The following is a 24,958-nucleotide window of genomic DNA, read 5'->3' as shown; positions in this document are numbered from 1 at the left end:
CAAGATCCATCTTAGGAGTCTAGGTTTAGCATCTTTTTTTGTTAAAAGGTACCTGATAGCAGCGTGATCAGTGTAAACTATTATTTTGGCTCCTACCAGGTAAGAACGAAATTTATCTAGCGCAAATACCACTGCTAGGAGTTCTTTCTCGGTTGTGGCATAATTCATCTGTGCTTCATCCAGGGTTCTGCTAGCGTAATATATAACGTGAAGCTTTTTATCCTTTCTTTGTCCTAAAACAGCACCTACAGCATAATCACTGGCATCGCACATTATTTCGAATGGTTCATTCCAGTCTGGTGTCTGCATAATGGGTGCGGAGATCAATGCTTGTTTAAGAGTTTGAAATGCTTTTAAACAGCTATCGTCGAATATGAATTCAGCATCTTTCATCAACAGTCCGGTTAAGGGTTTAATTATCTTAGAGAAGTCTTTGATGAATCGTCGGTAAAAACCGGCGTGTCCTAAAAAACTTCGTACTTCTCTCACGGTTCTTGGGGGTTGAAGATTTTCGATTACCTCTATTTTGGCTTTGTCTACTTCAATTCCTCTGTTCGAGATGATGTGTCCTAAAACAATTCCTTCTTGTACCATAAAGTGGCACTTTTCCCAATTAAGTACTAAGTTTACTTTTACACATCGCTCCAGAACTCTTTCCAGGTTTTCAAGGCATTCTTCGAAGCTTTGTCCGTATACAGAAAAGTCATCCATAAATACTTCCATGATGTTTTCGAGAAAGTCGGCGAATATTGCCATCATGCATCTTTGAAAAGTTGCAGGGGCATTACACAGACCAAACGACATTCGTCTATACGCGAAGGTACCAAAAGGGCATGTGAATGTTGTCTTTTCTTGGTCATCAGGGTGAATTGGTATTTGAAAGAAGCCTGAATAACCGTCTAAATAACAGAAATGTGAATGTTTAGCTAATCGTTCTAACATTTGGTCAATGAATGGTAAAGGGAAATGATCTTTTCGGGTTGCTTTGTTTAGTTTCCTATAATCAATGCACATTCTCCATCCCGATTCGATTCGTTTAGTTATAGTTTCTCCTTTTTCGTTTTCAATAACGGTTATGCCTCCTTTCTTTGGTACAACGTGTACAGGACTAACCCATTTGCTATCAGATATAGGATATATAATACCTGCTTCTAATAACTTGGTTATTTCTTTCTTTACTACCTCACTTAGGATCGGATTTAGTCTTCTCTGGTGTTCCCTAGAGGTTTTACAGTCTTCTTCTAACATGATGCGGTGCATACAAATAGAAGGGCTTATTCCTTTAAGATCGGTGATGTGGTATCCTAGTGCGGTTGGATATTTTCTTAAGATATGTAGGAGTTTTTCTGTTTCGAGTCTTCCTAGATCTGCATTAACTATCACAGGTCGTTCAAGTTCTAAGTCTAGGAATTCATATCTCAGATTTTTGGGAAGTGTTTTCAAATCAGGGGTTGGTTTGTTAAGACACTGCGTAGGATCCGGTGTTATTGCTAGGCATTGTTTAGATTTGTCCTCTAAAAGATAGTCTGATGATTTGTCTTCTCCTGACTCTGCTTCTTTTATGCATTCATCGATGATATCCATGAAGTAACATGTATCTTCTATTGCAGGTGCTTTCAAGAATTGGGAAAGAATGAATTCAATTTTCTCTTCGCCTACTTCGAAGGTGAGTCGTCCTCGTTTTACGTCTATGATTGCACCGGCAGTTGCTAAGAAAGGTCTTCCTAGTATAATAGGTGTCGTATCATCTTCTCTAATGTCCATAATTGTGAAGTCAGTGGGAATGTAAAACTGACCTATGCGTACGGGAACGTTTTCAAGGATTCATACAGGATATTTGATGGAACGATCTGCTAATTGCACAGACATTTTGGTCGGTCTTAATTCTCCCATTTCCAGTTTCTTACATATGGATAAAGGCATAACGCTAATTCCGGCTCCTAAATCGCATAAGGCTTTGTCGATGACAAATTTTCCTATGTGGCAGGGTATAGAGAAACTACCCGGATCCTTGAGTTTAGGGGGCATGTTTTGGATTATAGCGCTACATTCGGCAGGGAGTGTAACGGTTTTGCTATCCTCAAGTTTCCTTTTATTAGAAAGAATTTCTTTTAAGAATTTAGCATATGAGGGCATCTGCGTAATAGCTTCGGTAAACGGAATTGTAACGTTTAATTGTTTAAGGAGATCAACAAATTTTCTAAATTGGCCTACATCTTTGGTTTTAACAAGCCTTTGAGGGTAAGGTATAGGTGGTTTGTAAGGTGGTGGAGGTACATAAGGTTCCTTCTTTTCTAGGGTTTCCTTATTACTCTCTTCCTTTTCCTTAGGTTCACTTTCCTCAGTAGATTTCTTAGGGTTTTGGTTTTCTATCCTTGGGTCAGACGGTCCTTCCACTTCCGTTCCACTTCTTAATATAATTGCATGAGCTTGGCTTCTCGGATTGGGTTGGGGCTGTCCAGGGAATGTACCAGTTGGTGCAGCAGTAGGTGCTTGTTGTTGAGCTACTTGAGATATTTGCGTTTCCAGCATTTTGTTATGGGCAGCCAGGGCATCTACTTTGCTTGCTAGTTGTTTAAGTTGTTCGCCAGTGTGTATGTTCTGGTTTAAGAAATCTTTATTGGTTTGTTGTTGGGAAGCTATAAAATTTTCCATCATGATTTCCAGGTTGGATTTTCTAGGGGTATTATTGTTAGGATTCTGTTTCTGATATCCCGGAGGTATAGATGGGGCTTGATTTGGAGACTGTCCAGGTGCATATAAAGCATTATTACTCTTATATGAGAAGTTTGGATGGTTCTTCCAATTTGGGTTATAGGTATTCGAATAGGGGCTTCCTTGAGCATAGTTTACTTGCTCTATTTGGATTCCAGTCAAGAGTTGACATTCCGCAGGAGTGTGGCCTTGGATTCCACAGACCTCGCAATTCTGAGTTATAGCAACCACGGCTGCTGGAGGTGATACGTTTAAACTTTCAATTTTCTGGACCAAAGCATCCACTTTTGCATTGACGTGATCAAGGTTACTTATCTCGTACATGCCAGTTTTCGGTTGAGGTTTTTCCACATTCGTTCGTTCGGTTCCCTACTGATAGTGGTTCTGGGCCATGCTTTCGATAAGCTGGTAAGCATCAGCGTAAGGTTTGTTCATTAGTGCACCACCTGCAGCGGCGTCTATTGTTAACCTTGTATTGTATAAGAGACCATTATAAAATGTGTGAATTACTAACCAGTCTTCCAAACCATGGTGTGGGCAAAGTCTCATCATGTCTTTGTATCTTTCCCATGCTTCGAAAAGAGACTCGTTGTCTTTCTGTTTAAATCCGTTTATCTAGGCTCTTAACATAGCTGTTTTGCTTGGCGGAAAATATCGGGCAAGAAAAACTTTCTTCAACTCGTTCCATGTGGTGACTGAGTTGGAAGGAAGAGATTGAAGCCATCTTCTAGCGCTATCTCTTAATGAGAAAGGAAAAAGACGAAGTCGAATTGCCTCTGAAGTGACACCATTAGCTTTAACAGTATCAGCGTATTGGACAAATACGGATAAATGAAGGTTTGGATCTTCGGTAAGATTTCCAGAGAATTGGTTTTGTTGCACAGCCTGCAACAACGAAGGTTTAAGTTCAAAGTTGTTTGCTTCGATTGCGGGCGGAGCAATACTTGAATGCGGTTCATCTTGCGATGGAGCGGCGTAATCTCTTAGAGCACGAGCTGGTTCTGCCATCTCGGTTAAAGAAGGAAAAATGTTTTTGAAATCAGGAAGGTTTATAGGAGGGAGATTGTTTTCAGCACGATATTCCCGAATTCGTCGTAAGACTCGGAGATATAGTTCGATATCGTTGATTCGTAAATAGAGCGGTTCGCCTTGAGAGCGAGTGCGTGGCATACAAATCAACGAAAGAAAGAAAATAGAAGAAAAAGAAACCTTAGTCTCTACAGCGTAACGGAAGAGTTACGATATCGATTGAATAAAAGTCCCCGGCAACGGCGCCAAAAACTTGATCGCTCGACTGGGTGAGTCGAGAATGGGATACAAACTGCAAGTGCACAGTTCTATCGCGTAGTTTTAAAAGATATCGATCCCACAGGGACTTATGAATCGATATACCGTTATCTAAGGTTACTACGTAAATCTAAGGTGAAAATGTTTGATTGTTTGGGAAAAACTAAGAGCTAAACTAATATCTAGATTAAATATTAATAAAACGGATATCGGTATGTAGTTCGTCAAAACTAGGGAATCAAGTCTCTGTCGGTTTCTTGGTTTTAAAATGAATCGTTTCGGTTAACTTTATCGGTTAAAGGTTCTATCTCAAACTCTCGCTCTGTTGAATAAACCATGATTTTATATTAATGTTGCTGTCACTTATAATTAAGTCAAAAACCATATTTTGAAAGCAATAAAGTTGCAGAAACTCTTTTTAAGAAAATACTGACCGTTTTAAACACCCTTATCTCAAACTCTCGCTCTGTTGACTTAGGTTATATAATTAAATCCAAATGCTTAACTCTCGTCCTCAAATTCAATCTTTAAAAATACTTTTTGGAAAAGGTCAGAATTTAATTAACTCTAAAACTTGCTCTCGCCCTGATCTAGAATTAATGCCTAACTTACACTGTCCAGTTAAAATCTCAAACTCTCGCTCTATTGATTTTAACTTCTTTATGTCTTTTACTTTTGTAAAAAATCTTGTTATTAAACCTGTAAGTTGAGACCGTAAAAAGATTGATTTTGATTTTAAGTTTAGGTAGACCGACTCAGTCTTGATCCCTTATTCTGCTTACTTTACATACCGATACCTAGGCAAATTAGCCAGACATGCTAAATAAATAAGAATTTATATCATGCATAAACAGACTCATTCCAGGCAGATAATATAGATAAATAATAAAACAAAATATTAAATAATGATTAAAGAACCTGAATGCGTAATACAATGGTCTTGAACACTCCACCACAAGCCGGTAGGATTTGTTCTTGGATTCTTCAATTAAACAGTAAATTAAATCAAGGAAATAAAACTGGAATATAACGTAAGGTTAAATCCAGTATAAAATTGCACAATAGTTTCCGGTGTAGAAACTATTATGCGAAAAATATCTAAAAGCTAAAACTGGAAAGGTAAATTTGCAAGGGAAAAAGAACGTAAAGCTTGCAAAAGAAATAAATAAAATAAACAATGCTGGAAAAGGAAAAATAAGCAAAAGGCGTGAAAAGAAAATTTGGCAGAGCTTCGGCAATGTGAGCGTGGAAAAACCGGTCTCCGTTTTAGGTTTGTGAGATGGCTATTTATAATAGTGTTGGTAACTGCATTCCGTTTCTCCCATTCTTCAACGTGGCTACATGCGCGGCGTGGATATAGGAGACCAACTTCTCAACGTTCCTCTTCAAGTCTTTCTGAGGGCGTGACTTGCGCCAAAAAGCTAGTGGAATGGTGTGACGCTCGTCACAGTGGTGCTTCTAGTGTGACGCTCGTCACAACCCTTGTGACGCCCGTCACAGGCACAACGTGCGCTTTCTTTGGGCTGGGCTTGGTCTTTGATATTTGTTTCCTTTTTATTCCTTTTTACACCTCCTTTTCTTCCCTTTTTCACTTTTGCTTCAAAATGGATACCTGACATAAATAGCAAGGAAATACTGCATAATATCTGATAAAATGAGATAAACTAAAGTAAATGATAATATAATCTAATTGAATTAAGTCTTAAAATGTGATATAATTTCGTGTTATCAGTTCATCTCGGGGTTCATTTGTGACGATTGTTATTCATATTGGGGTTCATCTTTGGGGGTCATTTGTGGTGACTGGGTATACATATCGGGGATTTATTCTGGATATTTGGTTACTTTGTTGGGGTTCGTTCTGATAACCTTTTTCTTTGGTGTTCGCTGGTTAGCGCTTGTTATTGTTAGGAGTCGGGTGTAAGTCCATGTATTGGCATTCTGTTTCCTTTTTGTTATTGTTAGGAGTCGGGTGTAAGTCCATGTATTGGCATTCTGTTTCCTTTTGAGCATTTCTTTTGACGTCTCAGCGTCCCTTTTTGGTGTCTTGTTTCAACGTGGGTTAGCCGAGCTACGAGTGCTTTGATTCTCCTCTGGATAGAGAAGATACGTAGGCATAAGATGCAACGTCTTAACGAGCATGTCTCCTTTTCCCGAACTACGTTGACTCTGATGTTTGTTTCTGACAAACTACGTAGGCCCAGGATGCAACATCCTGCCGAGTCCACTTCTTCCGTTTTCTTTCTCTTCCCCACCTGTTTATCGTTCCAGTTTGTGCAATCTCTTTGAGCAGTTTATTAGCAGCCTTTTCCTTTTCTTTGAGCTACCTTTTGAGCGTGGATCCCGTCGAGTACGGCGGACGTGAGGGGGTGTTAATCCTTCTCCTTGCGTAACCGACTCCCGTACCTTGTAATCTCTGGTCGTAAGACCGTTCCTTTCCCTTTCTTAGGTTAGTCCTACGCTCCCTTTCCATCATAGGATGAATAGCGTCGGTGGCGGGTCTGTATTTTCCCCGCCGATTTGTTTTCGCGTTGCGACAGCTGGCGACTCTGCTGGGGATTGAAGTTGACCTCTTGCCGGTCCATCTTCCCTAAGCGAGTCAATCCTAGCGCTCTTTAGCGTAGTTTTAGGGTAGTTTGGGTTGCTTTTACTGCTTTATTTATTGCATTTGTGATTATTATACTGTGATTATATGTATATCTGCATATATGTTTGCATGCATCATGTTATCACTGTGCTGGATTTTGGACAGGTGTGGTTCCTCTGATTTGGGGGTGGGTGTTCTGAGTGGGGCTAAAACCCAAGCCCGAGTATACACCTAGGATTAGCGTGGTCTCATGTTTCCTCACATGTTAGATCAACATGTTGTTGCGACGTGACATACCACAGCCGGACGAGGTTCTTTTGAGAGAGCTCTTCCTTGTGGAGTTTCCACTATGGTTGGGTTATCTCTTTTGAGCTGTTGACTTCGGTGACCGTTCGTTCCCGGATCTTTGGTATAGATGATCTTATGAGAGCTGCACGGCACACCCGAAAGGGCAAACCCGTTGAGTATCTCATCCGATTGTCGAGACCGATTATCCGCCTTAGGATGACCTTATTAGAATTCACCTGTGAGGGGAGGGGCTTGGTTCCTACAGGTACAGGTTGTGTTGGTGACTCTTTGATGGTGACTTTGGTTCGGTTCGTGATCTGGATTTCTATTTATAAGTTGGATTTATGGATATTTATTTCTGACACGCTAGAGTTCTGTCTGTGGTATTTATTAGCGGGTTTCGTTTATTTCGGATTCCCCGGGTTAGATTTGGGGTACTTGCCCAGATGATCTTGTTGCTATCTGTTTAGTGACTTTTCTGTGATGATGGTGATGTATTCTCCGGTTCCGTTTATTTCGGATCCCTCGAGTTGGATTTGTGGTTACTTAGTCCCTCAGATGGTTGTGATCAGTTCTGAGACCGGAATCCAGTATAGTTGATGATCAGATGTCTTGGAGGATGGCACTATGAATTGCATTCATGCATCTGCATCATTCCCATTTTGCATTTAGCTGCATCTAACTCATGTTTATCCATATGCAGGGTACATTCTTGATTGAGATTCTGGTTGAGAGACATCCTTGCTCCAGGTATGAGGACCGACTTAAAAGATGACGTTGTCTACAGTTTCTTTGATCCAGAGATTAGCGTGTTGAAGGGCATGATAACATTGATTACGCCTGACCATGTGGGGATGTTCCGTGAGGCTTATGGCAGTATTACGAAGATGGTTTTCAGGCTCACAGATGGGGATAGGAGCGCCATCCATACTCTTCTCCAGTTTTATGATCCGGGTTTGAGATGTTTTGTCTTCCTAGACTATTTGTTGGGACCTTTGATGGAGGATTATGCCGGTATTCTGGGCATTCGGGTCAGAAACCAGATTCCTTTTTATGTTACTAAGGAAGAACCTGATATTGTTGAGATTTCTCGAGCTCTTTATTTGAGCCCGGAAGTGACTAAGAAAGGTTTGAAGGAGAAAGGAAAGTTTCCCGGTTTTCATCTGAGTTTCTTGGAGGCCAAAGCCAAGGAACATGATGTTTTGGGTAATTAGAAGACTGTTTGTGCTTTGCTTGCCGTAAGCATTTATGGAATTATTTTGTTCCCTAATCAGAAGAAGTTTGTGGATATTAATGCCATCCGGGTGTTTTCTCAGAAGAATCCCATTCCTACCTTGATTGGGGATGTTTATTATTCGATCCATAATCGGAACGAGAAGCGACATAGAGGATTGGTTAGATGTTGTGCTCAATTGTTATATAAGTGGTTCATGGGATATTTGCCTTCCAAGGGTGCCTTTGTCTTTCTTGACCATACTGTAAGTTGGGCAACCAAGTTATGGGTTTGCGAGCCAAGGACATAGCTTGGACTCACATTGATGTGGCTGGACGAGATTTTATTTACAGCTGCGGGAGTTTTCCCAATGTGCCCCTTATAGGAGTTCAAGGGTGTATTAATTATAACCCGACGCTTCTTAAGAGACAAATGGGATTTGCTATGGAGGTTCCTCCCCTCGAGCGTGAGATTCAGGAGTCTTTCTACTTCCCGGTTGAGGGTAATCAGTCATTGTTGGTGCAAGTGTCTGATGCATGGTGCAACATTCAAAGGAAAGGAAAGATTCCTTTTGGTAGAGCTAATAACAGGTCTTTTCCTCCATTTGATGATTGGCTCAGAAAGAGGGTTGAGCTCACTCGTCTGCCATTTCCTGTGGGTGATCTTTGGTATCCGTTGATGGAGGAGCCACGCTCTTCTGTCAGTATGGAAGAATTTATTGAGATGAGGAGGGCAAGAGATCAACTACAAGCAGAGAAGACTGAGATAGAAATGAGTGTTGCTGGAATTCAACTGGCTAACCAGGAAATCAAGGGGAAAGCAGAAGACTAGGCTAGGAGACATGCTCAGGAGGTGAAGCATTTTGAGAAAGACACCGCCTATTACTGTAAGATCAGCCAAGCTTTAGAGTCATCTGCGAAGTAGCACGACCTTACCAAAGAGAAGTTGGCCAGAGCTTTGAAAGTCATTGAAGATGAAAAGAAGAGACAAGTCCTTGTGAAGACTCAGAGGGAAGCTAGAGCCAAAGCCCTTACCACAGAGTGGGAAGTGAAGTTGAGGGTTAAGGAAGAAGAGAAAGCGAAGATTATGGCCGAGAGAGATCACTATCTTGCTGAGAGGGACCATTATTTCTGTCAGATGAAGATTCATCAGAAAGAGGTGGGAAGACTTCAGCAGGAGAACACTGAGCTCAGGTTCACTATGAAGTTTACCGGGATGGTTGATGATGCAGAGCCTTCTATGGGACCTTTTTCAGATTAGATTTTTTATTGCAGTTGTTATCTTGTGTTGGATTACCGTCAGGCATGTTGACGGAATTCACTTGCTCGTATTTCTTTCCGATTCTGGAGGATTGTAAAGTTGATTTGTATCAGATATGATATAGGACTCTCGCACGTGTTGCGTGTAACACCCCGATAAAGTAAGATAATTATTTAATTTAAGTTAATAATATATTTATTAATTTAATTAAATAATTGGAATATTTTTATTGGAATTATTATTATTGGATTATTATTATTATTATTATTGGAATAAAAGTTGGAATTAGAAAAGGTCCCATTTGGTAAAAGGGTTATTTTCACGTGAAAAGGAAAAGAGACAGAAAAGGGAAAAAGAGCCAGAGAACAAGGGTTGAAGAGAGGAAGAGCTTGAAGCTGAAGGGTTGCCGGATTAACTCAGGTAAGGGGGGTTTATCGTCGTTTAATGGGTATTATGGGATAACATGTAGTGGGTAGTGATAAACCATTGATTTGACTCTAATTGGAATGATGTATGCTGAAAATTGTGAAATGTTGGATGAACGAAAATTGGATCATAATTGAAGGAAATTCGTAGGAATTAGATGTAATAATGTTAGAATTTGTGAAATCGAATAGGGTATGATTCGTGTTAGATGATATGAACGAATACTGTGTAAAATTGGATTGTGGGAGGTTGGATCTGAGGAATCTCGTGGTAGAGAAAACCATAGCAGATCTGGAAATCTGGTTTCTGGTCATACGCGTATGGCACTAGGCAATACGCGTATGAGATGGTCTGGTACGCGTATGGCACTAGGCAATACGCGTATGGATGAGGAAGATGATGTTTTGAACGTGGTTTGGCCTCTGTTGGTACGCGTATGGGAGAGGTGTTACGCGTAGCATACGCGTATGAGATAGGTGGTACGCGTATGGGATTGGCTGAGAAATGGGCCATACGCGTATGGGACTAGGCAATACGCGTATGGGCAGGATTGTGATTTTTCTGTGCTGTTGTTGTGCAGTTTTTGGTTGTTCAGCTGAGTAATGTAATTTAGCTGATGTATGATAGAGTAGGGATCATTCCCGTTGTTTTGAGTAGTATAGGTATTAGTAGAGTGTGCTAATGCTGTGATTGACTATGTGGTATGACATGATATGATTATGTGGTGAATATGTTGATGATGTATGATGATATGCATAATGTTGTGAATGTATCTATCATGTATGAAATTATGAATGGACTGTTTATGGCTTAGAGTGTGAGCATATGTCCATTGTGGATGATTGTTGATGTTTGCATGACTAAGTGATTTAGCTTGCATATTGTGGCCTTTATGGTGGTAGCTAATTCCCATGGTGAGGAATTAGTGAGTTAGTATTGTGGATTGTTGTTGATGTTTGCATGCTAGGTGATTAGCGTGCATATCATAGCCCTTGGGGTGGTAGCTAATTCCCATGGTGAGGAATTAGTGAGTGAGTCACTAGGTCTCAAATGAGTGGGACTAGTGAGCTTGGTAGCCGTATCTGGATTTGATCGGTGAGGTTGAACTATATGTTCACGAATAGTCGGTACCGCATGCATGGAGTCTCATTGCATAATGTATGTATGGCGTATAATATGAATGGATGTATTCCAATATTATACGTGTGTTGTGTGGTTGTGTTGAGTATGATTATGATATTGAGTTGATGTTGCTGTTGCTGAATGTGTGATCTGATTAGGGTGATGAGATGTGTTAATTTACTTAGCATTACATGATATTTTATAATGCTTATTATATCGATTGAGGAACTCACCCTTACAACTATGTTTTCAGGTAACGAGCAGTGATTGAGTAGAAGCTAGTCCTTGGAGTCTAGTGTAGTTCCTTAGTGGGTCATGCTCTGGTAGATGTAACATCGGGATGGGATGTTTTACTATGTTTTCATTTGGTTGTTGAACAACTTTACATGTAGTGTATTACATGGTTTGAATGTTGTTAGTTTGTATCCGCTGCGTATTATGCAAATGTTTTATTTTGATTAAATAAATGAGCATGACAAGATATTTTGGAACACGGTGTGAAGTGTTTGTGTGACACCCTTGAATTGCATATTTACTCTGATGTATATATTTGTTGTTTTAATTAAATAATTGGGGTAATTTAGAAGGGTGTTACATTAGTGGTATCAGAGCATAGTCGGTCGAGTCGAGTCGTAATTATTCTGTTCCCTGTACGTGATAGGTGTTGTGTAACCCTATCAGTACTTATTGTTTTAGCTTGTTGGGTTTTCAAAATAGAGATGGCTGGAAGAGGTAGAGATGATGCTGCGATTGCTGAGGCTCTGGGTATGCTAGCTGGAGTACTTGGAGGGAATCTGAATGTTGTGGGAATGGGAGCTGCTCGTCAACTGAGTGAGTTCCAGAAGAATAATCCTCCAATGTTCAAGGGAGCATACGATTCAGATGGTGCTCAGAAGTGGTTGAAAGAGATTGAGAGGATCTTCCGAGTGACTGAGTGTGCCGAAAACCAGAAGGTCAGGTTCGGTACGCATATGTTGTCAGAGGAAGCAGATGATTGGTGGGTTGCTGCCCGCACTGAGTTGGAAACTGCTGGGAATGCTGAGATCACTTGGGCGGTGTTCAGAGAGAGATTTCTGAGGAAGTACTTTCCAGAGGATGTCAGAGGAAAGAAAGAGATAGAGTTCTTAGAATTGAAGCAGGGTAATCGGTCTGTTACTGAGTATGCTGCTAAGTTCACAGAGCTGTCGAAGTATTACACTCCCTATAACGAGGCTACTGGGGAATTTTCAAAGTGTGTGAAGTTTGAGAACGGGTTACGTCCCGAGATCAAGCAGGCTATTGGGTATCAGCGGATTAGAGTGTTTTCTGACTTGGTGGACTGTTGCAGGATTTTTGAACAGGATACCAAGGCTAGAGCAGAGAGCTATCAGCAAAGGGTTGATAGGAAGAGCAAGAATCAGAATGATCGTGGGAAACCGTATGCAGCTGGCAAAGGTTTCCAGAGACAGAATGGAATGAAGAGGCCTAGTGGGGGAGACTCTAGTGCCCCTGCTAAGTGTTACAGATGTGGTCAGGCTGGACATCGTATCCATGAGTGTACCAGTAATGAGAAGAAGTGTTTCAAGTGTGGAAAAGGTGGTCATTTGGCTGCAGAGTGCCGGTTGAAGACTGTGACTTGTTTCAACTGTGGAGAAGTGGGTCATATCAGTCCACAGTGTCCTAAACCGAAGAGAGAGAACCAGTCGGGAGGCAAGGTCTTTGCTTTATCGGGTTCTGAGACTTCTGCAGATGATCGTTTGATCCGAGGTACGTGTTATATTAATGGCTTTCCACTTGTAGCTATTATTGACACAGGTGCGACTCATTCCTTTATATCTTTGGATTGTGCTGTGAAACTTAAGTTAGAGATATCTGAGATGCATGGAAGTATGGTGATTGATACTCCTGCGAAGGGTTCAGTGACTACTACTTCAGTTTGTTTAAATTGTCCTTTGAGTATTTTTGGTAGAGACTTTGGGATGGACCTAGTGTGTCTTCCACTTGTGCAGATTGATGTTATCCTGGGTATGAACTGGTTGGTGTTTAACCGAGTCTATATCAATTGTTTTGATAAGACTGTGATCTTTCCTGAGATTGAGGAAGGAAAGAGTTTGTTTCTATCAGCAAGGCAGGTGAATGAGGCAGTAGCAGATGGGGCAGAGTTGTTTATGCTGTTAGCGACCTTGGAGGCTAAAGATAAACTGGTGATTTGCGATCTAGCCGTGGTGTGTGATTTTCCTGACGTGTTTCCTGAAGAAGTGAATGAATTACCGCCAGAGCGTGAAGTTGAGTTCTCGATTGATTTGGTACCTGGTACTAGGCCGGTGTCGATGGCTCCGTACCGTATGTCTGCTGTTGAGTTAACTGAATTGAAGAGTCAGTTGGAAGATCTGTTGGATAAGAAATTTATTCGTCCGAGTGTGTCACCGTGGGGTGCACCAGTGTTATTGGTTAAGAAGAAAGAAGGTACTATGAGGTTGTGTGTGGACTACAGGCAACTGAATAAAGTGACGATCAAGAATCGGTATCCTTTGCCGAGAATTGATGATTTGATGGATCAGTTAGTTGGTGCGAGTGTGTTCAGCAAAATAGATTTGAGATCTGGGTATCATCAGATACGTGTGAAAACTGAGGATATTCAGAAGACTGCTTTCAGAACAAGGTATGGACATTATGAGTATTTTGTAATGCCTTTTGGTGTGACTAATGCGCCTGGAGTGTTTATGGAGTATATGAATAGGACTTTCCATCCGTACCTAGATCAGTTTGTTGTGGTGTTTATTGACGATATTTTGGTGTATTCGAAATCTGAAGAAGAGCATGCTGAGCATTTGAGAGTGGTTTTAGGAGTTCTACGAGAAAAGAAGTTATTTGCTAAACTGTCTAAGTGTGAATTTTGGTTAGAAGAGGTTAGTTTTCTTGGTCATGTGATTTCAAGAGATGGTGTTGCCGTTGATCCTTCTAAGATAGAAGCGGTATCTAAGTGGGAAGCTCCGAAGTCAGTTTCTGAGATAAGGAGTTTTCTTGGGTTGGCTGGTTATTATAGGAAATTTATTGAAGGATTTTCTAAGTTGGCGTTACCGTTGACGATGTTGACTAGAAAGGGGCAAGCTTTTGTTTGGGACTCAAAATGTGAAGAAGGTTTCCAAGAGTTAAAGAGAAGGTTGACTACTGCTCCTATTCTGACATTACCGAGTCCATCGGAACCATTTGAGGTTTACTGTGATGCTTCATTGTTGGGTTTGGGTGGTGTTTTGATGCAGAATAAGCAGGTTATAGCTTATGCTTCGAGACAGCTGAGGGTTCATGAGAGGAACTATCCGACACACGATTTAGAGTTGGCAGCTGTGGTATTTGTTCTGAAGTTATGGAGGCATTACTTGTACGGGTCAAGATTTGAGGTTTTCAGTGACCATAAAAGTTTAAAGTATTTGTTTGATCAGAAAGAGCTGAATATGAGACAGAGGAGATGGTTAGAGTTTCTGAAGGATTATGACTTTGGTTTGAATTACCATCCGGGTAAAGCAAACGTAGTGGCTGATGCATTGAGTCGGAAATCATTGCATATGTCTATGTTAATGGTTAAGGAATTGGATTTAATTGAGCAGTTTAGAGACTTGAGTTTGGTGTGTGAGAGTACTCACAATAGTGTTAAATTGGCAATGTTGAAGTTAACAAGTGGTATTCTGGATGAGATTAGAGAGGGTCAGAAATCCGATGTGCTTTTGGTTGATAAGTTGACTATAGTGAATCAAGGTCAAGGTGGCGAATTCAGAGTTGATGAGAATGGTGTTTTGAAATTTGGTAATCGGGTGTGTATTCCAGATGTTACCGAACTGAAGAAGAGTATTCTTGAGGAAGGACATCGTAGTGGCTTGAGTATTCATCCTGGGGCTACGAAGATGTATCATGATTTGAAAAAGTTATTTTGGTGGCCGGGAATGAAAAGAGAAATTGTGAGTTTTGTTTATTCTTGTTTGACTTGTCAGAAGTCAAAGATTGAGCATCAGAAGCCGTCTGGGCTAATGCAACCGTTGGTTATTCCAGAGTGGAAGTGGGATAGTATCAGTATGGATTTTGTTTCTGGTTTACCGAGGACAAGTAAGAATTTTGAAGCTATTTGGGTGATTGTTGACAGATTGACAAAATCGGCTCATTTCATTCCGATCAGAATGGATTATCCGTTAGAGAGATTAGCTGAGTTGTATATTGAGAAAATTGTAAGTTTGCACGGTATTCCGTCGAGTATTGTTTCGGACAGAGATCCTAGATTTACATCGAAGTTCTGGGAAGGTTTGCAGAGGGCTTTGGGAACTAAGCTGAGATTGAGTTCTGCATATCATCCGCAAACTGATGGTCAGACTGAGAGGACGATTCAGTCACTAGAGGATCTTTTGAGGGCTTATGTTTTGGAAAAGGGAGGTGCTTGGGATTGTTATTTACCTTTGATTGAGTTTACCTACAACAATAGTTTTCATTCGAGCATTGGTATGGCACCGTTTGAAGCTTTGTATGGTAGGAGATGTCAGACGCCTTTATGTTGGTATGAGTCCGGTGAGAGTGCTGTGGTTGGACCGGAGATTGTTCAACAGACTACGGAAAAGATTAAGATGATTCAGGAGAAGATGAGAATTGCTCAGAGTCGTCAGAAGAGTTATCACGACAAGAGGAGGAAGTCACTTGAGTTTCAAGAGGGAGATCATGTGTTTCTTCGTGTTACTCCGATAACTGGGGTTGGTCGAGCTTTGAAGTCGAAGAAGTTGACACCTCGATTTATTGGTCCTTATCAGATTTTGGAAAGGATAGGAGAGGTAGCCTATCGTATCGCTTTACCGCCGTCACTTGCGAATTTGCATGAGGTTTTTCATGTGTCTCAGTTGAGGAGGTACATTCATGATCCGTCGCATGTGGTCCAAGTAGATGATGTACAGGTGAGAGATAACCTGACTGTTGAAACATCACCTATGAGGATCGAGGATCGAGAGTTGAAGCAGTTGCGGGGTAAAGAGATTGCTTTGGTAAAGGTAGCTTGGGGAGGACCAGCAGGTGGCAATGTGACTTGGGAACTCGAGAGTCAGATGAAGGAGTCTTATCCTGAGTTGTTCGCTTGAGGTATGTTTTCGAGGACGAAAACTCTTTTAGTGGGGGAGAGTTGTAACACCCCGATAAAATAAGATAATTATTTAATTTAAGTTAATAATATATTTATTAATTTAATTAAATAATTGGAATATTTTTATTGGAATTATTATTATTGGATTATTATTATTATTATTATTGGAATAAAAGTTGGAATTAGAAAAGGTCCCATTTGGTAAAAGGGTTATTTTCACGTGAAAAGGAAAAGAGACAGAAAAGGGAAAAAGAGCCAGAGAACAAGGGTTGAAGAGAGGAAGAGCTTGAAGCTGAAGGGTTGCCGGATTAACTCAGGTAAGGGGGGTTTATCGTCGTTTAATGGGTATTATGGGATAACATGTAGTGGGTAGTGATAAACCATTGATTTGACTCTAATTGGAATGATGTATGCTGAAAATTGTGAAATGTTGGATGAACGAAAATTGGATCATAATTGAAGGAAATTCGTAGGAATTAGATGTAATAATGTTAGAATTTGTGAAATCGAATAGGGTATGATTCGTGTTAGATGATATGAACGAATACTGTGTAAAATTGGATTGTGGGAGGTTGGATCTGAGGAATCTCGTGGTAGAGAAAACCATAGCAGATCTGGAAATCTGGTTTCTGGTCATACGCGTATGGCACTAGGCAATACGCGTATGAGATGGTCTGGTACGCGTATGGCACTAGGCAATACGCGTATGGATGAGGAAGATGATGTTTTGAACGTGGTTTTCCCTCTGTTGGTACGCGTATGGGAGAGGTGTTACGCGTAGCATACGCGTATGAGATAGGTGGTACGCGTATGGGATTGGCTGAGAAATGGGCCATACGCGTATGGGACTAGGCAATACGCGTATGGGCAGGATTGTGATTTTTCTGTGCTGTTGTTGTGCAGTTTTTGGTTGTTCAGCTGAGTAATGTAATTTAGCTGATGTATGATAGAGTAGGGATCATTCCCGTTGTTTTGAGTAGTATAGGTATTAGTAGAGTGTGCTAATGCTGTGATTGACTATGTGGTATGACATGATATGATTATGTGGTGAATATGTTGATGATGTATGATGATATGCATAATGTTGTGAATGTATCTATCATGTATGAAATTATGAATGGACTGTTTATGGCTTAGAGTGTGAGCATATGTCCATTGTGGATGATTGTTGATGTTTGCATGACTAAGTGATTTAGCTTGCATATTGTGGCCTTTATGGTGGTAGCTAATTCCCATGGTGAGGAATTAGTGAGTTAGTATTGTAGATTGTTGTTGATGTTTGCATGCTAGGTGATTAGCGTGCATATCATAGCCCTTGGGGTGGTAGCTAATTCCCATGGTGAGGAATTAGTGAGTGAGTCACTAGGTCTCAAATGAGTGGGACTAGTGAGCTTGGTAGCCGTATCTGGATTTGATCGGTGAGGTTGAACTATATGTTCACGAATAGTCGGTACCGCATGCATGGAGTCTCATTGCATAATGTATGTATGGCGTATAATATGAATGGATGTATTCCAATATTATACGTGTGTTGTGTGGTTGTGTTGAGTATGATTATGATATTGAGTTGATGTTGCTGTTGCTGAATGTGTGATCTGATTAGGGTGATGAGATGTGTTAATTTACTTAGCATTACATGATATTTTATAATGCTTATTATATCGATTGAGGAACTCACCCTTACAACTATGTTTTCAGGTAACGAGCAGTGATTGAGTAGAAGCTAGTCCTTGGAGTCTAGTGTAGTTCCTTAGTGGGTCATGCTCTGGTAGATGTAACATCGGGATGGGATGTTTTACTATGTTTTCATTTGGTTGTTGAACAACTTTACATGTAGTGTATTACATGGTTTGAATGTTGTTAGTTTGTATCCGCTGCGTATTATGCAAATGTTTTATTTTGATTAAATAAATGAGCATGACAGGATATTTTGGAACACGGTGTGAAGTGTTTGTGTGACACCCTTGAATTGCATATTTACTCTGATGTATATATTTGTTGTTTTAATTAAATAATTGGGGTAATTTAGAAGGGTGTTACATTGCGCACTTTTACTATACAGTGGTTATTATTGTTCAGTGATTGATCTCAAAGCTTTATTTGCTTTTCCGTGTTACACTTACTTAACACACACATGGTCGGGTGATATCTTTGCTAAAGCACAACTTTCTGTTCTGTACGGCAAAGCCAGATGATTGATGTCAGAATGTTGTTGTCGGATTATTATCCGTCTCAATGAAGCCAGGATCAAAGGACAAAATGTTCCTCATATGGATAGACATTGCATTCATGCATGAATCATAATAATTTGTCCTCTATTTTGCAGGTGTCGGTTTCTAATGTGTTTGGTTGTTACAGGAACCATTGCTCGCGCACGCAGAATCATCCCTCTGCACGTAACTCGTCCACACAGATACTTTACCAGACGCAACAAGCCCAGACTGATGGATCCATCCAACGCTGACATTCTCGAGCTGAAAGAGAAGATGAGTGAGTTGATCAACACCATGTAAGGGTTTGCCATGGAGAAGAAAGCAATCGCCGAGAAGGTGGAGAAGCTTGAGCTGGCTTCGATTGCCAATAGTGGCAATAGTCAAGAGGGTAACTCCAACCATGGTCCTGGTGGTTCTAGGGGTGGTGGCGATCCCAGAAGGAAGGCAACTAATTGTGGTGTATTCATCAACAATGGTGGTGGTCTTGGTTTTGCTGCAGGCAATGGCCCGGGTCATGTTGGCAACATTCTGAAGGAAACTAAGTTTTCTCCTTTCTTTGGGGCTGTGGAGGATAAAGAAGAGGATCGGTTCTCTATGCTAAATGAGCAGTTTGGTGAGTATGGTGTTCAACCGCCGAACAAAGAGATTCGGGTACTGGCAGAAAAGATTAGGGCTCTGGAAAGCCATGCCACTCCTGGGGTTATTAACATGACAAATATGGGGCTGGTTGATGGGATTGTGATCCCACAGAAGTTCAAGGTGCCCACGTTTGATAAGTACAATGGAAGTTCCTGCCCGGAAACTCATCTTCAGGCCTTTGTTCGAAAGATATTTGCCTACACCATGGATCAGAAGCTCTGGATGTACTTTTTCCAGGATAGCTTATATGGTGGGTCTCTCGAGTGATACACCAAGTTGAGGTCATCAGATATAAAGAGCTGGCAGGATTTGAGGGATGCTTTCTTCAAATAATACCAATTTAACGCTGACATGGCACCAAGCCGTACCCAGTTGCAGGGTATGTCTCAAAATCCGAACGAGGGGTTTAAAGAGTATGCACAAAGGTGGAGAGAGTTGGTTGTCAGGGTTCAACCCCCATTAGTGGATCGGGAGATGTCAGATTTGTTCATGGGTACTCTTCAGGGGACTTTTGCTGAGAGGATGGTGGGATGTCCAATTACTGGTTTTGCGGATATAGTAGTGGCTGGTGAGAGGATTGAAAGCTGGTTGAAAATGGGAAAAATACAAGGAAATGCTCCGTTGTCTGGACTGAAGAAGCCATTCGGAAATGGTCAACGCAAGAAAGAGGGTGACTCGAGTGTTGTGTATGCCCAAAGAGGACACGGTAGGAATCATTACTACCAGCATACTGCTGCAGTAACGATTCTTGCTGATAATCAACCCGCACAACAGCAACAGCAACAACAGCCACTTCAGCAGAGAACACAGAGGGCTGGGTACCAAGTTAGGGGAAGGATGGCAGATCGCCAGTTTGATAGGCCACCCATGACATATGCCCTTCTGTTGAAGAAGTTGAAGGATCTCGGGTTGGTACAGTTGAGGACGTTAGCTCCGTTAAGACCAGATCAGAGGCCTGCAAGTTATGATGAGAACGTCAAGTGTGAGTTCCATTCTGGTGCTCCCGGGCACAATATTGAGAGTTGTAAAGCCTTTAAGCATGTTGTTCAAGACTTGGTGGATTCCAAGGCCATCAATTTTGCACCATCGCCAAATGTTAATGCCAATCCCATGCCGACGCATGGTCAGATGACGGTGAATGTAATTTCTGAGGATAAAAGTAAAATCGGGGTGACAGATGTGGATCAGTTGAGGACCCCAATGTCTGTGGTCAAGAGACATTTGTTAAAGAACGGAGTTTTTCCTGGTTGTGATAATTATTGTGCTGCTTGCATGATAACTGTAAATGGGTGTGTAATGTTGAGGGAGACGGTTCAGAAAATGATGGATGAGGGAAGTCTCCGATTTGAGAAATTTGCTTTGGAGAATGAGGATATTTCAACGATAACCATTTATTTTGATCCTGTCCACTTGTCAGTACCGGCAGATGCGGCTCCAATTACCATCACGGTACCTGGACCTATTCCGTATGAAGGTGACGGTGTTGTTCCATGGGACTATGGTGGTGATGTGTATTGTAATGGGGAAAAGCAGGAAGATCAGGCTGCAGTTGATACCACCGTTTCAAAGGTGGGCAATGTTGGACTTAGTGGTTTCACTCGCAGCGGGAGGTTGTTTGCACCTAACACGTTGAGAGGTGGTGATGTAGAAAAAGAACAAAGAGATAAGGCCGAGGCTTTAGCCAGGGAAAAAGGAAAGCAGGTGGTGAATGAGGATACTCCTAGAGAGGCACAGGCGCCTGTTGAGCCGGAAAGTGAGTTTGACGCTGAAGCCGAGGAGTTTTTGAGAATTATTAAGAAATCTGAGTACAAACTTGTTGATCATTTGCAGCAGACTCCGTCCAAAATTTCGATCTTATCTTTGCTGTTGAGTTCAGAAGGTCATAAAGATGCTTTGTTGAAGATTTTGAAGAGGGCCTACGTCCCGCAGGAGATTACAGTCAATCAACTAGAGACAGTGGTATCAAGTGTTAATGCCAGCCATGGGTTGGGTTTCACTGATCTCGATCTTACTATGGATGGGCGCAATCACAATAAGGCACTACACATTTCGATGGAGTGTAAAGGAGCTGTGCTTTCGCATGTTTTGGTTGATACAGGCTCGTCACTCAATGTGTTTCCTAAGAAGGCCTTGGCTAAATTGGACTGCGAGGGATTGATTTTGAGGCCTACTGATCTGGTGGTTAGAGCGTTTGATGGCTCTAAAAGGGCTGTGTTCGGGGAAGTTGAGCTCCCCGTAAAGATTAGTCCTGAGGTGTTCAAATCTGTGTTTTATGTCATGGACATTCAGCCGGCGTACAACTGTTTGTTGGGTCGTCCATGGATACATGCTGCTGGGGCAGTAACATCGACTCTACATCAGAAGTTAAAGTATGTCTTGGACGGGAAAGTCGTGACAGTTTGCGGCGAGGAAGATATTTTTGTCAGCCAGTTGTCTTCATTTAAGTATGTGGAAATGGACGGTGAAATATTCGAAACACCAAGCCAGGCGTTTGAAACCGTCAAGATGGAGAATGCCGTTTTCGCTGAAAGAGAGAAGAAGCCATCCATTGCTTCTTATAAACAAGCTGTGGAGGTGGTGAAAAGTGGAGAGGCCCCAGGTTGGGGAAGAGTGATAGATGTTGCGGTGAAGGAGGATAAGTTTGGGATCGGTTATCAGTCAGGCCAAGGCTCGTCTGGACAAAATGAAGGTCGCCGCCAACCATTCACATTCACTAGTGCTGGAATGCTAGATCCAGGCCGTATCTGTGCTGTGGGTGAAGAAACTGACAGTGACTGCGAGCTCGACTCGTGGATAAAACCGTGCATACCAGGAATGGAGATCCAGAACTGGAAAGCCGAAAAGATCATCACTGTCACTCTGCGTGAAGAGTAATATTTCTGTTTGTCAATTCTGTTTGCATGAAAGCCATACGTTTTGCCCAAAACGTAATGGTCCATTGTAAGGGCCACCTCATATGTTTCATTTTGCAGTATTCGCATCATTAATAAACGAATGTTTTTCGCATTAAAAGCGGTGTTCTCTGTTTTTCATCTATTTTTGCAGTTAAAAATAACATAATAAAAATGGCAATGTTTATTTTCATTTTCCTTCCTTTTAATTTGTCTCGTTCCGGCTCTAAAGCAATGCATGAATCAACATTCATGCAGATGCGATTATTCTCCGGATCTCATTGATGACAATCCTGTTACACCCCTATATGACTTCGAAACCCGATCTATCATGCCGAAGAAGAAGGCGAAGAAGATTGTGAACTGCCGGAAGAGTTAGCCAGGTTGTTGAAACAAGAGGAGAAGGTGATTCAACCGCACGAGGAGCAAGTTGAGATTGTTTATCTGGGCACCGAGGAGGTCAGAAAGGAAGTAAAAATTGGGGCCGCTTTGGAGATGAATGTCAAGAGCCGAATGGTAGCACTGTTGAAAGAGTATGTTGATATCTTCGCCTGGTCTTATCAAGATATGCCAGGGTTGGATACCAGTATTGTTGTGCATAAGTTGCCATTGAGAGAAGATTGTCCTCCAGTAAAGCAGAAGTTGCGCAGAACTCGACCTGAGATGGCCATGAAGATCAAAGAGGAGGTACAAAAGCAGTTGGATGCTGGTTTCCTAGTTATCACTAATTATCCGCCTTGGGTCGTGAACATTGTGTCGGTACCAAAGAAGGATGGAAAGGTGAGGATGTGTGTGGACTACCGGGATTTGAATAGACCTAGCCCGAAAGATTATTTCCCATTACCTCACATCGATATGTTGGTAGATAATACAACTCAATTCTCGGTGTTTTCCTTCATGGATGGATTTTCTGGCTATAATCAAATTAAAATGTCGCCAGATGATATGGAGAAAACAATGTTCATCACACCATGGGGAACTTTTTGTTATAAGGTGATGCCATTCGGTCTCAAGAACGCCGGTGCCACGTATCAAAGAGCTATGGTGACCTTGTTTCATGATATGATTCATCATGAGATCGAATGCTATGTTGATGACATGATAGCGAAGTCACAAACAGAAGAAGGGCATCTGGTAGACTTGGCCAAGTTGTTTGACCGGTTGAGACAATTCAAGTTGAGGTTGAATCTGAGTAAGTGCACTTTTGGAGTGCGGTCCGGCAAGTTGTTGGGGTTTATTGCAAGTGAGAGGGGAATCGAGGTTGATCCTGCCAAAGTAAAAGCGATACAAGAAATGCCTGAACCGAGAACAGAAAAAGAGGTTTGGGGTTTCTTAGGTAGATTGAACTATATTTCACGGTTCATATCTCATCTAACAGCCACGTGGGAACCCATATTCAAGTTGTTGAGAAAAGATCAAACGGTCAGGTGGAATGATGATTGTCAAGCGGCATTTGAAAAAATAAAAGGATATTTGCAGGAGCCTCCGATTCTGATGCCGCCTGTGGAGGGGCGACCGTTAATCCTATACTTGACAGTCCTTGAGGGGTCTATGGGGTGTGTACTGGGGAAGCATGACGAGTCTGGTCGAAAAGAGCATGCAATTTACTACCTTAGCAAAAAGTTTACCGACTGTGAAACAAGATATTCACTACTCGAGAAAACTTGATGCGCTTTGGCATGGGTTGCTCGCCGACTGAGACAGTATATGCTGGTTCATACCACTTTGTTGATTTCCAAGATGGATCCGATCAAGTATATATTTGAGAAGCCAGCATTGACCGGACGGGTTGCGAGATGGCAAATGATTTTGACTGAATACGATATTCAGTACACTTCTCAAAAAGCAATAAAGGGGAGTGTATTGTCTGATTACCTCGCCCAGCAACCCATTGAGGATTATCAACCGATGAAATTTGAGTTCCCTGATGAGGACATCATGTTTCTCAAATCAAAAGATTGTGAGGAACCTATCCCAGAGGAGGGGCCTGACCCTGAGTCCGAAGGGATTCTGATGTTTGATGGGGCCGTTAACGTGAATAGTAGCGGAATTGGTGCTATTTTGGTTACGCCGAAGGGATCCCACACTCCTTTTGCTGGCCGACTAACATTTGAATGCACCAACAATGTGGCTGAATATGAAGCTTGTATCTTGGGTGTCGAAGAGGCGATTGATTTGTGAATCAAGAACCTTGTTATTTATGGAGATTCAGCTTTGGTTGTGAACCAGGTTAACGGGAAATGGTATACGCATCAATCCCACTTAATTCCATACTGGGATTATACGAGGAGATTGTTGACGTTCTTCACCAAGGTGGAGTTACACCATGTACCGAGGGAAGAAAATCCTTTAGCAGATGCCTTGGCTACTCTGGCCGCTTTGATTAAAGTGCAGTGGTGGAATCGAGTTCCTAGTGTTGAGGTAGGATGGCTGGATAGACCGGCTTATGTGTTTGTTGTCGAAACAGTGTCTGATGATGAAAAGCCGTGGTATTATGACATCAAGCGTTATCTGGAGACCCAAGAGTATCCTGAGGGAGCGTCTAAGAAGGACCGAAAGACTCTGAGGAGGTTGGCCATGTCGTTCTATCTGAATAAAGATGGGGTTTTGTACAAGAGGAATTTTGATTGGGTTTTGCTCAGATGTGTCGATGACAAAGAAGCAAACCAATTGATGAAAGAGGTGTACGAGGGATCGTTTGGTACCTACGCCAGCGGGAATGCGATGGTGTAAAAGTTGCTAAGGGCTGGATATTACTGGATGACAATGGAGGCTCAGTGTTTCAACTTCGTGCGGAAATGTCATAAATGCCAGATTTATGCTGACAAGGTGCATGTGCCTCCAAATCCGTTGAGTTTGATGTCGTCTCTGTGGCCATTTGCTATGTGGGGCATTGATATGATCGGAAAGATCGAGCCTACGACTTCGAATGGGCACCGGTTCATATTAGTGGCTATTGATTACTTCACCAAGTGGGTGGAAGCGGCGTCTTATGCAAACGTGACGAAACAGGTCGTGGCCAGGTTCCTGAAGAGAGACATCATTTGCAGATATGGGGTTCCCGAAAGAATCATCACTGATAATGGTTCTAATCTCAACAACAAGATGATGGTAGAACTGTGCTGGGAGTTCAAGATCGAGCATCACAATTCTTCTCCTTATCGTCCAAAGATGAATGGGGCGGTCGAGGCGACTAATAAGAATATTAAGAAGATTGTGCAAAAA

The 24,958-nt window shown here is 41.7% G+C and overlaps 1 non-coding gene across 1 annotated transcript; it reads left to right on the top strand.

Annotated features, from left to right (window-relative positions):
- Positions 1–3,238: 3,238 nt before the first annotated feature.
- On the top strand, positions 3,239–3,345 carry LOC127124409 (small nucleolar RNA R71). Its single transcript, XR_007803907.1, has one exon. It is a non-coding gene; the product is annotated as a small nucleolar RNA R71 (small nucleolar RNA).
- The last annotated feature ends 21,613 nt before the right edge of the window (positions 3,346–24,958 follow it).

This window comes from Lathyrus oleraceus, chromosome 2, assembly GCF_024323335.1.
Source record: "Lathyrus oleraceus cultivar Zhongwan6 chromosome 2, CAAS_Psat_ZW6_1.0, whole genome shotgun sequence".
Classification (NCBI taxonomy): Eukaryota; Viridiplantae; Streptophyta; class Magnoliopsida; order Fabales; family Fabaceae; genus Lathyrus; species Lathyrus oleraceus.
This window is presented reverse-complemented; position numbering and strand designations above follow the sequence as displayed.